Source organism: Mustela lutreola, chromosome 10 (assembly GCF_030435805.1).
Source record: "Mustela lutreola isolate mMusLut2 chromosome 10, mMusLut2.pri, whole genome shotgun sequence".
Taxonomy (NCBI): domain Eukaryota; kingdom Metazoa; phylum Chordata; class Mammalia; order Carnivora; family Mustelidae; genus Mustela; species Mustela lutreola.
Genome location: NC_081299.1, coordinates 104,947,775 through 104,962,392, shown reverse-complemented (window position 1 = coordinate 104,962,392; position 14,618 = coordinate 104,947,775). Strand labels below are relative to the sequence as shown.

General features: G+C 49.5%; 4 non-coding genes across 4 annotated transcripts; 1 reads left to right on the top strand and 3 right to left on the bottom strand.

Moving 5' to 3' along the window:
• Positions 1 to 4,490: 4,490 nt before the first annotated feature.
• TRNAE-UUC (transfer RNA glutamic acid (anticodon UUC)) lies at positions 4,491 to 4,562 on the bottom strand. Its single transcript has one exon. It is a non-coding gene; the product is annotated as a tRNA-Glu (tRNA).
• Positions 4,563 to 6,422: 1,860 nt separating this feature from the next.
• On the bottom strand, positions 6,423 to 6,494 carry TRNAH-GUG (transfer RNA histidin (anticodon GUG)). The gene has a single exon. It is a non-coding gene; the product is annotated as a tRNA-His (tRNA).
• Positions 6,495 to 7,045: 551 nt separating this feature from the next.
• Positions 7,046 to 7,119, top strand: TRNAN-GUU (transfer RNA asparagine (anticodon GUU)). The gene has a single exon. It is a non-coding gene; the product is annotated as a tRNA-Asn (tRNA).
• Positions 7,120 to 11,670: 4,551 nt separating this feature from the next.
• Positions 11,671 to 11,743, bottom strand: TRNAV-CAC (transfer RNA valine (anticodon CAC)). The gene has a single exon. It is a non-coding gene; the product is annotated as a tRNA-Val (tRNA).
• Positions 11,744 to 14,618: the final 2,875 nt, after the last annotated feature.

The window sequence follows — 14,618 nt, the reverse complement described above, 5'->3', positions numbered from 1 at the left end:
AAAATATTATTAGCCCTTTAATCAACCACTCCCATGCTTTACCAGGTCATAACCTTCTACCTCACCCCCTACTCCCACTTAATTATTAGTGGTGCTGTTGTTATTTTGCCTCTCTGTAATATTCTCTCATCAGGGTTCCGTTTTGAAGGCCCTTCTTGGTAATGAATTGGAGCACGGGTCCATGTTGGTTAGCCACTTGAATTTTCTCCTGTGTTTTTTCCCCCGACTTTGGTGATTTTTCCTATAGGTCTGTCTTTTTCTTCTCCTTTTGCAATAACTCATTAAGAATCTTTGATACCACTTGATTATGCTGACTGCAGATACATTCGCCTCAATTGTGCCTTGACTTTTTACCCTTGATTCTGTGCTGCAATGAACAGAGATTCTTGAAGCAGGTGACTTAGCCTCTTCACTAAAAATTGGTCTTTTTTGTCTTGTGTTTTCAATCCTTGCTTACTCTTGAGATCATGCGACTACCTCGATACATTAATACCAACTAAAATCATCCGTGGTTTCGTTTCACATTTTGGTGCCTAATCCACATGGAAGTTACTCTGGTGATGGTGGAGGTAGGGATCATATTTCATCCCTCTTCTCCCCTCCTCCCCCCACCCGGCACAGTACATGGCATTGAATTCTTATATGCTATAATCATTGAACATTTATAATGTTTTTAACACCTTTGGATTTTGAATCTTCATCATAGCCTGCTTTCTCTATTTGTGTATATACCAAAGAAGCTCGATTCTCTTAATAGTTCCAGTAATTTATTTCATATATATAAATAATTGTAGTATTCTTTTTTTTCATTTGCACTTCTCCTACTTCTTCTTGCCTTTCCTCACTGGCTAAGATCTCCATCACAGTGGTGTAGAGAAGTGATGGCAGCGGGCCTCTTTGTCTGCTTCCTGACAATTCCTGATTGGCAAGGGTAAGGGGGGAAAAGGTCAGTATTCTATCATCAACTATAATGTGTGTTGAAGGGGTTTTGTCTGTCTGTTTTTTGGTCTAGAAGCTACCCCTTCAGCAGATGAGGGCTGTTCTCTTCCTGTTAGGCTAAGAGGTTCTGAAAAATCATAAACTGATAACGAATTTTTTCAAACACCTTTTCTGGGCTTTGGTGATTCCCATTTTCCTCCCATATAAGTTGTTAGTGTGACGAATTCATTTATTTTCTAATGATAATCAACTGCTTCCCCAGTGTAAGACCAGTTTTGTCATGACACATTTTAAATATATATTTTGTTTGATTCAGTCTTTTTTTTTTGTTTCCGCAGCTGTGTATACTCAGCACTAAGCGAGGCCTGTAATTTCTGTTTTTCCCATTGCCTTTTTGGGGTTTTTGGTTTCCACCCAAACTCATAAACCTAAGTTGGGGAATTCTGTCATCTTTTGATGCTTGTAGAATTTCTTTGCTTTTGGAGTCATTTCTTCTAATGACCTTTTTTGGTCCTTGGGCTTTCTTTGCAGGAAGAAAGCCTGCAAAGAATTAAAAAAAAAAAAAAAATTAATGCTTGTAGGACCAGTCCTCCTCCCCACCCTACCCACATCATACTGCAATATACCTACATTTCCTCTAAAACATTTAATGGGTTGGCATATGCATGTTTATGAACTCATTTAGTGTTAATCTCGTGTCTACCCATTGAGTAGCAGTGACTTCCATCTTCCCTCTTCCCAGTTTTATCAGAGCAGTCTTTTCAAAGAGCCAACCACTGACTTTTTGCTTTTGTATATTCACTTCTCATTTTCTTTTTTATTTTCATGTCTTTTCTAATTTTCAAATTCTTGCTTTTATATTTAATTTCTGGTCCCATATGCTTTTGTTGTTCTTGTTATTTTTTAAAAATTTTTTGGTAACTCTTTGAGATGGAGGTTTAGCTCATTAGGAATTAGCCCCAATTGTCATGATTTACATTTAAAAGGTGTGTATGGTCCTCTGAAGACTGGCTTCACCACACCTTATGCAGTAGCTGCAATCTTTTCAGTTTTGTTTCTTTCAGAATTATGTCCCAATTTCCATCTTCATGTCTGCCCTGAGACAAGGATGGATGGAAGCATCTCTAAAATTCCAGATATCTGAGCTTTCGTCCTTCTGTCTTATAACTGAATTCTAGATGCAAGTTGATTCTCTTGAGATGCTACTGGAGGGTACCTGGATGAAGTGTTATTGGATGAGTATGTTCTCCTTTGACTATGCTCTCCTCTGGCAGGCTCTTGGTTGGGGTTTGTTACTGACTGGGAAACATACCCACCAAGTTGATGGCCCACGGTCTCCCAGACTTACCCAGGCTATGTGTACTCAAGGCTAAATCCACTAGAGGTCAAGCCCGCCGCCACAATTTCTTCAGGGGCTTTTTATTTACTTTCTTTTAAAGATTTTATCTTCAAGTTATCTCTACGTCCAACCCAACGTGGGGCTGGGACTTACAAGCCTGAGGATCAAGAGTGGCTGCTCTACCCGGTGAGCCAGCCAGGGCCTGCTTGCCTGTGCCGCCCGCCTACTCCAGTTTGTTTATTGTCAAGGGCCTCTTAAGCCTTCCTTTTCCTTATTCTGTTTGGAGAGCCAAGGCCGCCTTGTCCAAAGAGCCCTGGAAGTAGAAGGGGCAGGACTAGATGGGATCACCTTTACCCGCCAGGGCTTTGGATCTTCGGGTCCCACCTTAATGTAGTGAGGACCTCCTATATGCCTTCTCAAGGGAGCCTGGGACTGACAATGTCCATTTTTCTGTGTTCCTAGCCCTCAAGGTCCACCCAGGAGCGGGAGGAGATTTGATTTGATGCCTCTGTTTTACTTTTTGCATGAACACTTGCAAATGTTAGTGGCAAGCTTGCCATCTACCTTTAGGCTCTTTTTTTTTTTTTTTTTTTTTTTAAGGTACCGATCAAGATTAATTAACGAAAAACAAACATACGAACACACACACACACACACACACACACACCCCACACACAAAAGAAAGAAAAAAAGAAACCCAAAACCCACACACAAAAAGACCTTGTAATCAGAAATGAAATAGATGGTATTCTTCTCTTACTTTGGAAAACTCTGCCTTCATCATTACCCAGATGGCAGGGATGAATTTAGAATTCCTGGATTTCTTGGAGTGAACCACCACAGAAGGTTCCCGTGCGGCCTGCTGGAACCGGGCGGTGTTGTGCACCTCCAACCCCTCAACCATGCTTCCTCCACCGAAGGGTCTGTAGAAAGCAGCCTCAGGGTGCCCCACTGCGCACACACCTAGGGTCTCAGCGAGAACAAGAGTGAAGAAAAGACAGTCTTGGGGGCAAGGAGAGGAGAGGAGACCTAAAGAAGCAAAAAAAGAAAGAAAAAAAGAAAAACAAAGGAAGGGGGGGGGGCGAAACCACCGCCAGAACAAAAGCACCCAGCCAAGTAACGGACGGAAAATGCAGTCAATACCCCACCGTCAAGAAAATAGTTATCTTTGCCTATAGCGGACCTCCACCGACCCCTACAGCCTTCCATTCCTGCCTGGTACACTCAGGGTCACCAACTTCTCCTCCACCCAGCCCTCGCCATTCTTCCAAACCGCTCCCGAAAGGAGTTCAAGAGACACTCGCCCCTCTCCCCTCGCACACCTGCCCCCACGAGAACCCACGAGTTGGCCCCTGAGGCCATCCGCCTTCGGCAGCGGCCCCACACTCACCGCCCCGCAGCCCCTGCGCGGCCTGGTCTCCACCCCGCACCGGTCGCCTCTGCAGCCTGCTGGGTCCACAGCACCTCCGTCGGCCCTGGCTCGCTCTCTCTTCCAGCCTTACCGGAACGTCACATTTACCTCAACAGGTCTTCAGAGCCAGGGTCGAAGGGAAAAAAGAAAACGGGCCCAGCGCCTGGTAAAGTCTACAGGGTCTAAATGCAACAGCCCTTGGGAGAAACTGGGGGATTTGACTGGGGTATCATCGTTTTGGGATCCGGGTGTGGATTTCTATCCCTACCTTCGGCTTACGGAAGCAGTAAGTTTTCCGTTTAGTGCACCCCTCACTCGCTGCCTTTTGTTGCGTCAGCTAACATCACCTCCCTACGCCGCTTAATCTGCAAATGAGACAGCCTTCGGGGAGGACCCGCTCCCTTCAGCCCTCGCGGGTATCGGGTCCGAACGCGTAGTACGCTTTCCCCGCACGAACTGAGCCGAGGAACTGGGCCCACCGGCTCGCGTCCGGGGTACACACGAACCCCGCGACGTGGCCTGGCCTCCAGAGCTTAGCCTGGTGGGCGCCTCTGGGGCGGCCCCACGGGGATTTGAACCTCCGCCGCGTAGATGTAAACACGAGTCAGCTGCTTAGTGGCCCTCTGCAGTCACTTCTGCGGGCGGCGGACCTGGACACAATCAAGCCCGGCGCGCCCTGCCAAGGGGCCAGCCATCGTTTCCCCCCGGCCGCGGGAGAGGAAGAGTCGGTGCGGTGGGGGGAGCACACCGCCGGCGCGCAGCTGCAGGGCTAGAAGGGAAGATGCCTGGTCAAAAAAGCGATTCCCTGACCGGGAATCGAACCCGGGCCGCGGCGGTGAAAGCGCCGAATCCTAGCCACTAGACCACCAGGGAGCACGCGGGAGCCTTCTCTTCTACCGCCTTCCCACGGAAGTCCTGTCCCCCTGAGCCGTGGAAGGCCTTGAGCCTTCAGGGAGGTCACCCGTCCTCCCCGGAGCCCTTTCACAAGGACGGTCCGTCCCCGCCCTCTCCAACACAAGAGGCCGCAGGAGACGCCCCAAGGGCCGCCAGGGCCCTGCCTGGCCCACCCGTCCCGGCGCGAGTCGCCCCGGCCCGGCCCGGTCGCCCCTCAGAGCCGCCCTGGTGACGCGCCTTCGCGAGGCGGTAGCGTGCGGACAGGCGGTGCCGCGAGAGCGCGGGAAGGGAGGCGCCCGGCGTGACACCCCGGGGTCCTCGCATCACCCGGTGGATTCCGGCGGACTGACACCGCTTTCAAGGAAGGCTCCGCAGCCGGGAACTGGACTCCGGATCTATGCCGCCTACAACCTGCTGCCCCCGCAGCTCACCCTACGCGACTTGAAGACTTACTCTGAGCCCCTACTGACCTTGCAATGTGCCAGCGGCATCAGGAGACACACACAGATAAATGGACCGAGCCGAGAGACTTGAAACTGACCCACAGATGACCTGGTGAATTCGTTTTCAACAGAAACAGTTCAACCGGGTAAGGAAATAGGTTCAATATCGGGGGCGGAAACAGCTTTACTGCTACCCAACACTACACACAAAAATTAATGGGAGGTGCCTCCTAAAACGTAAAAGTTGAAGGCATAAACCTTTTGGAGGTTACTTTGTGACTTGGTGGTAGGCAAAGATTTCCTAAACAAGAACCAGGAAAAAATATGTACTTTAAAAAAAAAAAACAAAAAACACACAGGGCAAGTTAGACTTCATCAACTTTAACCATATCTTCTCATTCAAAGACGCCACCAAGACAGTGAAAACAGCATGCCACAGACAGGGAGAAAATGTTCACAAAACATATCTGACCAACCAACCAAACAAACAAACAAAAAACAAACAAGCAAGCAAGCAAGCAAGCAAACCCCCACACCTGTAGCTATAGGGTGCTGTGAGCGCCTCCAAACTGATAATTAAAAAAAAAAAAAAAAATCAGGCAACTCAAGTTTTTGAGATGGGTAAAAGACATGAACAGATCCTTCGGAAAAGAAGATACACGAGGCCAACAAAGCACATAAAAGGGTGCTCAGTATTTTGAGCCGCTAGGGAAATGGATGTTAAAATCACATCGAGATAGCACTACTGGTAAGGATGGGAAACACGCCATCCTGGCAAGGATGTGCAACAAGCACAACTCTCAGTGGTATCGCGATGAATAAATACCGTCGGGCGTGGAAGGGGCTGCCGACAGGCATTTTCAAACCCTTGAGGGTATGCCACGAGCCACTGGAGAGGTTGCTGCGATGACGCCAAGGACTACAGCCAAGGACTGAAAGAGTTCCCCCGAGACAGAGATTCGCAGGAGCCAAGGTCTGAGGCGCTCAACAGGTCTGTGGAAGAGCTGTCACTTACCTGACAGGCACTTTTCTCTGGTCTTTGAAGATCCTTAAGGTTTTTTGAGGACCACGGGGACGCCACTTCCCAGCAAGGACAGCCCACGAGGCTTCTCGCTGGACAGCTGGGGACTCCAGGACTTGTCCTCGTTTGGAGGCGCGCTGAAGAAAAGCCATTTGGTTGAGTTTCCTTACGCTCCGAGTCAGAGCGGAGAAGGTCCCGAGGTTAGCGGCGAGTGGAGTTTTCCTTTCCTTCGGGTGAATGAAGAAGACCTCCCGGCGCCCAGTGGCCAGCGGAAAGCAGGGCTCTCGGGCCCCCAGGTTCGAGGCGCTGGCGCCCCGAGGGTGGGGGTGTTTAAAGACAAAGTAAAAGGGACGGGTCGCGAGGGGCCGAGAAGAGTGCCGTGACTCGGATTCGAACCGAGGTTGCTGCGGCCACAACGCAGAGTACTAACCACTATACGATCACGGCGCGCCACCCTCCCGGCGGCCGGCCTTCCAGTCGCAATAGGACTTTTGACGCAAAATCATTCCTGTAGCTGCACTGTTTTCTCATCGGACAAACTGCAGGTACTGGTGCTGTGGCGTCTCTCCTACCCGCTCTCGGATCTTCCTTCCCTTCCTCGGAACCTCCTACGCGATAAGGACAAAACCACCACCAAAAAACCATTGTCCGGTCCCTCAATCCGGGTCCTGGGCAGTCTCGCCATCCCGTCCCCGCCTCCCCCGCTTTTCTTTGCCGCCTCTTGGCGTTTGCCGCCTTCTGAGCAGCCGCACCCCACCCTCTCTCCAGCTTCCCCCACACCGACCGCCGCTGAGTGGAGCAAGCCGAGCGCCAGCGGCGCCGAAGGTCGGGTGCCCGCGGAATCCACGGGGAGAAACCTCCCGGGAACCAGTTGGCCTTCGGCTTCTCCGGGGAGGGGGCGGGCCACTCGCACCCCCCCCCCCCGGAGGCGGGTGGCTCCCCCTAGCGTTGAGCGCGTGCTCGCTCTCTACCGGGATGTGGGCGGAGGCTTCCCGAAGGTCTCTGTGGCGCAATCGGTTAGCGCGTTCGGCTGTTAACCGAAAGGTTGGTGGTTCGAGCCCACCCAGGGACGCGGCAGTATTTTTAGAAGGCAGAAAGGGTCCTGTCGTTTGGCCTGTGCACAACAGGAGGACCGAGGCCAAGATTCGAAGGCCACCGCGGACTCTGGAGAAGGAGAGCTGTGGAGGAAAACAGGTCGCTGCGAATCCGGACGTCCTCGAATGAGTACAACCCTCCGAATGCCTTTTAACGAGGCAGAGAAGTTTCTGCCTGCGTGTGTTTGTGCCAGTATTTATTGAATCCTTTCCTTATACTCTTTAAGTTGATTCGAGGATAGTATGGATAAAATACTGCTGTCGTCATCGTTCTTGTACTAGACGACTACTTCTACAGGGTAAAGTCCTGGAAGAGCAACTGCTCTGACGTAGTGTTTCCGTGGTTTTTCTATGATCCACTCCTTTCCCTCCTTGGCTTATTAGCTGTAACTCTTTGTTTTGTTATTTCAGCGACTGCTTCAAGCTTTATAGCCGCATACACCTGTAATTTCCCGGCTTCCCTCTAAGGGATCCCCTACCTCTTCACGTTTCTTCCCTGTCCATCTTTATGCTGTAGCCATCGTGCCGTTTACTTTTCGTGTTAGAAACCCCCAAACCCATCCTTACTACTTTGGTTTCATCTGTCTCGTGTTTTTAAAGAGATTTAAGTAATAAGAAAAGAATCTTATCTATTTTCCCACGCGGTTACCAGTCTGTTGCCCTTCCGTCCCTTTGGCTAAATGCAGATTCCCATGTGGTACGTGTAACCTTTCTTGTAGTGTGGGTCTGCTGGTGATGTAGTCTGTCAACATTTCTGTGTCAGTGTCACCTTCATTTTTGAAAGCCTTTTTTGGAGGGGACATCCTCGTTGACTTTGAAGTTTGCTCCAGGGCCTTCTCACACTGCTTCCCACCAGAAAGCCCACATCATCTTCATCTTTGTGTTCTGTAGGTATCACACCTTTCTCCTCTGGCGGCTTTGCAAATTTTTTTATTCTTTTCCCATGGATTTGAGCAATATAATTAGGACGTGAATGGATATGGTTTTCTTCATGTGTCTTGCGCTCATTCATCTCGTTCGTTTGGCTCCTTGGGTTGGTGGGTTTATCATTTTTATTATGATGGGAAATTCTTCAATTCCTCAAAAATGGCTTCTCCCCCCCCCCCGCCCCCCATTCTGTTCAGGGACTCCAATCACTCACATCATTTTCTGTCCCCCCCCCCCCGCCCTCATCACTCATATCTTTTAACGTTGCCCTACTGTTCACTGATAGCCCCTCCCTCACTTGCTGGAGCAGACATCGCATGTGTTTTTTACACTCACCGATATCTCCTAAAGGTCGACTGCCCTCAACCTGTTCCATCAACCCCCCTATCTAATGCCTAAAAATGTGCAGCAGCACTGTCTTAAAAGTTTTTGTGATTTATCTCTTAATTAGAGATGCTCTAAGCTAAGCTGATACATTAAGTAACTCAATTTAATATCCTTGGAAGAACTTAAAGATCACAGTAGATCTTCAAATTGCAAATTGACCTGACACATAATGGAGAAATGCATGGTGGGATTGTATATGATACGTAAAATGGTTTACCACCCCCCCACACACACACACAATTGTAAGAATAATTACATCACTGTGATTTTCAGAATTATAAGACTTAGTCTCCTTAAAAATATATAATAGGATGTATTCATCTTACTGAAACACACAATTTCATATTGTATAAACTCTTAAGTAGTACTGGAATTAAAGTGTGTTTGTTGGACCAGTAAAAGCAGTATAGGAGATTGAGGCAGCTAAGGGTCACTAGGATTTTGAAGAGAAAATAAACCCAAGACTTGTATAAACTGGAATATCATCTACCAGTATTTTCTACAGTATTAGAAAGACTAGAAGACAACATAAAGCAGTTTTCAGATCAAAATTATTAAAGCAGTCTGATGCACACAAGGAGTCCTCTTCAGAAATACCACATGATAGAAACATCTTCTATGCCATTATATATAAATTACTGAAATCCTTAAAAGTATTTTAAAAGTACTCAAGATTTCACTTGATTTTTTTTTCCTTGTAACTAGCACTGAGACCACTAATCTATAGTTAAACTGTTTTTGTTTTTGTTCTTGTTTGTTTTTGTTGTTGTCCCTGAGTTACAGATTCAGCAAGAAAGGGAGTGGGATGGGCACCTGGCTGGCTTAGTTAGTAGCGCATGCATCTCTTGGTCTCAGGATTGTGAGTTCAGCTGACACACCTTGGGAGTAGTGATTACTTAAACAAAACATGTAAAGGAAGAAAGAGAGAGAAGAAGAAAGAGGGAAAGATAGAGGCGAAGGAAGGAAGCAAGAAAGGAGGAAGGAGGGAGGGAGTGAGGGAGGAAAGAAGGAAGGGAGGAAGAGAAAAGGGGGGGGGGAAGGAAAGAAGAAAACCCCATCAATAGCATCCTTGGGACCCCCACCCCCACCCCCTGCTGACCCTTGGGGTCCTGGAAATAGAAGCGCAGGCACTTCCCCACTTTGAGGAGAGGCACAGTTGGATACAAACCACAAGTTGCCGGTGTCTGCTTGGACTCAGACTGGAGCCAGGACCAGCTCGAGGCCAGGACAAAATAAGACTAAGAACCAGGATCACAGGGCCACCACCTACCTGACAGCACCAATGCAGACAGCTCTGGAAAGCTCTTGAAAACTCCTTCTTTTTGAAGAATTTTCCACCTGCTCCCCTCATCCTCCCCCCAGAGGAAAGGATTCTTCCCCCATTTGTTGGGCCAGGACCCTTTCAGATCCCTGCAGGGCACAGACAACCAGGAGGGCAGGAGCTAAGGGGGAGCTACACCTCCCTGAGGGGTCTGTCTTGGGGTGGGGGGTTCTAAGGCTCAGGCTGACCCTAGACCCTCTGCCCATCAAAGCCACCAGAAGGAGTCCAGAGGGCAAGTGGTTGCAGGGCATGACACCCTAATTGTGTTCCTACAGGTGCAGGGCACAAGCTGGCCTGCACCTTCTGGGAGAGGCCATACCACTCAGTCCACCTGAAGCTTCTCTACAGTCTGAGGGCAACAGGTGTCTGGTTCCTGAAGGGACCAGAGGGGCCTCCTCCAGAGGACAAGCCCTCCCCTTAGCCTTGGAGGAGAGGTCCTGCAGAGGCTGGTTTTGAGGGACATTGCCCAAGGAAATGAGCGACAGTGGCCCAACTAATTATCTTGAGAGGTCTTCAAAGGGTGTCCAGACTGAATATATGGGGGCGGGGGGGGGGGAGAGGTGTGTCAATGTGGGAAAATGCTAACTGGTGCACTGAGGTGAGGGATACAGGATGTTCCCACACCTGCAACTTGTTTTGTGTGTTTCAAAATATGTTTGTTTCTTTGTTTTAAAGGAGTGATCCAGTCAAATCGCAGGTTCTCTGTAGATGAAAACCCTTGAAGTGAGAGGTTAGGTTTCTGAGGGGGATGGAGGTGAGCTCCTGCCCTGGCTGCTCATCCCAGCTCTGCTCTCCCACCCAGGTGATTCCAAGGAACCGGAGTCTGGTCCTCTGGCTCTTAGGGACTCACTGCAGAGGCACCTTTGCACGTGCCCTTTGGTGCACAGCACATTTAGGGGAGGAAAAGGAAAATCCTAAGTAAGGAGACAGTGCTGAAAGGTCCTACTGACTGCGACTAGAACCTGACCAGTAGCCGTGAAAAATCCAAATCGTATCCCACAGATCACCCGGCATCCACACAGGATCCCTGCTTTGGCCCTTGCAGATGAAAACCCTGAAAATAAAGTTAGATTTCTCAGATGGGCAGAGCAAAAGTGGGGCGTTTCCCAGCGGCCCACAGCTCCCAGCCCTTGCCCTGCTGCTCTTCCATCTCTCCCAGCCTCAGCAGCACTTTGGGCTCTGAGGTCTGACCCCAAGCTAACTGGTCGGTGCTCCATTCTAGTCTAGCTTTACCCCTGTGTGTGGCAGAGCCAAGGCCATGCTCTCTTGGTGAGCCTCGGTTTCCCGATGAGTAAGGTGAGGGTGAGGAGCAGAGAGTCAGTCCCTCTATTGGTGGCCTCCCAACTAACTCAAGGGCTGTCCTGATGATGGCACCCGAAGGGCTCCTCGGCTCCCCCGTGGGCTCATCGGGTGGAGCCTGAAACGCCGACTCGACGAGTCCCAGGTGCAGTTCGTGTTCTTTGGTTCTGTGGGGGCAAATCCACCTGTTGCGCCAGCGGGCTGGGCTCGGGAAAACCAAGTGTACGGCTCCGGGAGGACGTGGTCGGTTCTCCGAGCCCGGGTGCCTGTCCGCCTGTAGAGCGGATTGAGGCGCCAGAGGAGCAGGTTAGGGGGTTTCTGGAGGTAGAGGAAACGTGCGTTGGGCTTTGTCCCCGGTGCCCTTCTCGGCCTGCCTGACTGGTTGTGGCCCCCGCTCTCCAGCGAGGCCGGCAGCGGACGAACGAGGCCAGGTTGTCAAGTGCGCAGTAGGCTGTCAGGAAGCAAGGGAGCTGCAGCCTGGCTTCGTGTTTGTTTCTCTGAAAGGAAAATGAGGCTGCGCACGCTGCCTTCCCCTTGGCTCCAAGCGTCCTCCTTTGTGGGTTGTCAACACGAGGACTAGGGGGCAAAAGGCTGTTGTTTCCGCCCGGTTTCGAACCGGGGACCTTTCGCGTGTGAGGCGAACGTGATAACCACTACACTACGGAAACGAAGCACGCGGCAGGATCTCATGCCGGAGCCTGAACAGCTTCCGTCCTACCCCTACTGTTGTGCCCACCACTTTCTTTCCTAAGTGCAAAAAGCCCCTGAAAGCCCTCGCGACCCTCCAGGTAAAGGGACCGCAGCCCCGCTGCGGCGCCGGTTTGGGATCCCGCGTCTCCCCCGAGGAAGCGAAGAGCCGGGGGCCGCCGTCAGTCTGGCTTCGGGATCCGCATCAAAGGCAGGGCTTCCACATCCAGAACGACGCGCCCCGGTGCCGAAGGCGCCCCGCCGACTCTCCAGCTCCCGGAGGCGGCGGGTCACGTGCGTCCCAGCCCCAGGCGCCCCCTCCACCCGGCCGGGGGTCACCCGCCCTCTGGGGCTGTCGGTGGTCCGCTTCGCTGCGGGGCGGTCGGTGCTCTCGGCTCGTGGCCGCTGCTCGGCGCCTGGAATCCTCCCAGGAACCGGAGGACGCCCTCTGCCCGGCCTCCCGCCTGCCCCGCCGCGCCTGCCCTGCGCGCTCTGCCCTCGCCCGCCCTTTCTCTCTGCGCTTCTCCGCGGTCCTCTCGCCAAACCGCAATCTCTTTGGTATCCTCGGGTGGTCCCTCGGGTTCCTGCCTGAGCTGCCTTAAAGCCACTGACAAGACGCTTGTGGCCATGACCATCGGACAGTGTCTAGTGAAATCCAGGCACGGAGGGATGAAAAGGAAGCGCAAGAAATGGTTTTTAGAGTTTGGCACAGAGCCCAAGAGTCACAGAGTCCTGACTGGGGAGGGAAGGGCTATTCCTACCTGGCGTTTAGGAATGACTCTTGTCTGGGCTGCCTTGGTGTCTCTCTGTGGCTTTGCAGCCAGACCCGAATAGGCTGGTGGTGACACTTGGTGTGACCAGAGCCACCTTCACAGAGATCTTTAATTTGTCAGAGAGAGACAGAGACAGAGAGACAGAAAGAGAGAGAGAGAACGAACAAGCAGGGGCACCAGCCACCAGAGGGAGAGGGAAGCAGGCTCCCCGCTGAGCAGGGAGCCTGAAGTGGGGCTCAATCCCAGGACTCTGGGATCAGGACCCCAGCAGAAAGCAGAGGAGACGCCTAAACTACTGAGCCACCCCCACAGAGGCCTTAAGTACTGGGAGCAGAGTGGAGAGGAGAAGCCTAGAAAAATAGATTTTTCAAGTTGTTTTCTCTCTGTGTCCCCCATTCAAGTGTGTAGGACCTTACTGTGTGGTATTGATTGCAGTCCATTTAAAGCACGACCACTTTCCTGATATTTGGCAGTTTCTCATAAAGTTAAAAAATATACCTACCCTGTTACCTGGTAATAAATTGCTATTAACTTCCCGAGAAAAACGAATGCTTACATCCAAAGGAAGCTTCTACACGAACATTGGTGCGATGTCATTTATACTAGGCCAACCTGGATAAAACTCACATGTATTTTCAGAATGGATTAGTACTGTGTAGTAAAAACATTCAAACTATGGATAAGGCAGTAACACGAATAACTCCCTCAAACAGTGTGTTCAGCAAAAGATGCCCACCATAAAGGCATGTTTGTACACCTAAAACCTATGTATTCAAATGCACCTATCTGATACTCCTGTGTGCTCCCACTGCCAGGAAGTATCAGTCGAGAACAGGGCTTCCCTTTTTTAAATATTTTGCCAGGAAACTTCCTGAGCTGATGGAAGTACATTAGGCTGGCTGATACTCACAGAGGCTTATACCTTTATCACATTTTGCGGTATACTTAATGTTATAACCTTAACATTAAACATAAAGTTAATTAACAGTGTCTCTGAATGACAGATTAGACCACAGGACATAACAGGTATAGCCAGAATATTCCACCCCAAAATAAAGTGAATTAGTTTTAAAACCTGAGAATTCTCAAAAATATTATTTTAGTTCTATGTAATATTAATTCAAGATTAAACTATATACTTGTTTCATATGTACACAAATAAGTTACTTTTTTCATGTAGTCTATAAAATCTATGCAAAAGACTGAATATATTAGCACCTTTAACACCTCCTAGACAATGCTAGAGCTCTGGAACATCTCAATTCCATTTACTCCCCTCATTTTTGGGTGTTTGGCCTTACTTTCATTTCAACATACATTTTGAATTCATAGACATTATTATTATTGTTTGGATAGTGATATTTATTTGACTTAGTCACATATTTAACCTATCTACCTGTTGCTCTTCGTTCCTACCTTCATTTTTCCAGATTTTTCTTGCGCCCAGGTAGCCTGAAGAGTTACCTTTTGCATTTCCTTTAGTTGGGGTAAGCTACTAATGTGGTAAGGTCTTCACTTCCTCTTGACAGATATCTGGCCAGGGATTAGCAGCACCTAGTAGGTTGGAAATGATCTTGCTCTAACCCTTCCCTAAGGTCTCCTTTTTCATTGTTTTTGCTGGGAATTCAGCTTCCAATCTTCCGACGATGTAATAGGAATTCACCACCCACTCCCCATCCAGGTGCTGCTCTGATTGTTTTCATTTGTCTTTGGAGTTCACCAGCTTGGGCCCCTGATTTTCTTGTCCTTCTCTGGCTTGAAGTTCACTGATCTTCTTCCACATGTGGTTGGATAGATCATCACAATTTTTCCTTAATCGTCCGTAATATCTTTCTATATGGTTTCCGCCCCATTTGCTGTCTCCTCCAGCCTCCGAGACTTTAATTACATGTGTGTTAGGCCTTCAGGACATGGCCCATATCTCTATTACACTGCTTTCTGAATTTCTCTTCCTTTCAGCTCTCTATGCTTAAGCCTGGAGAGTTTCCTTCTCCTTACATAGTTCCAGGATAATCATCTCTCTTCCAAACTGCTATGAAACTCAACTATTAACTCTTTAAAATGCCAACTATTATGTATTTTA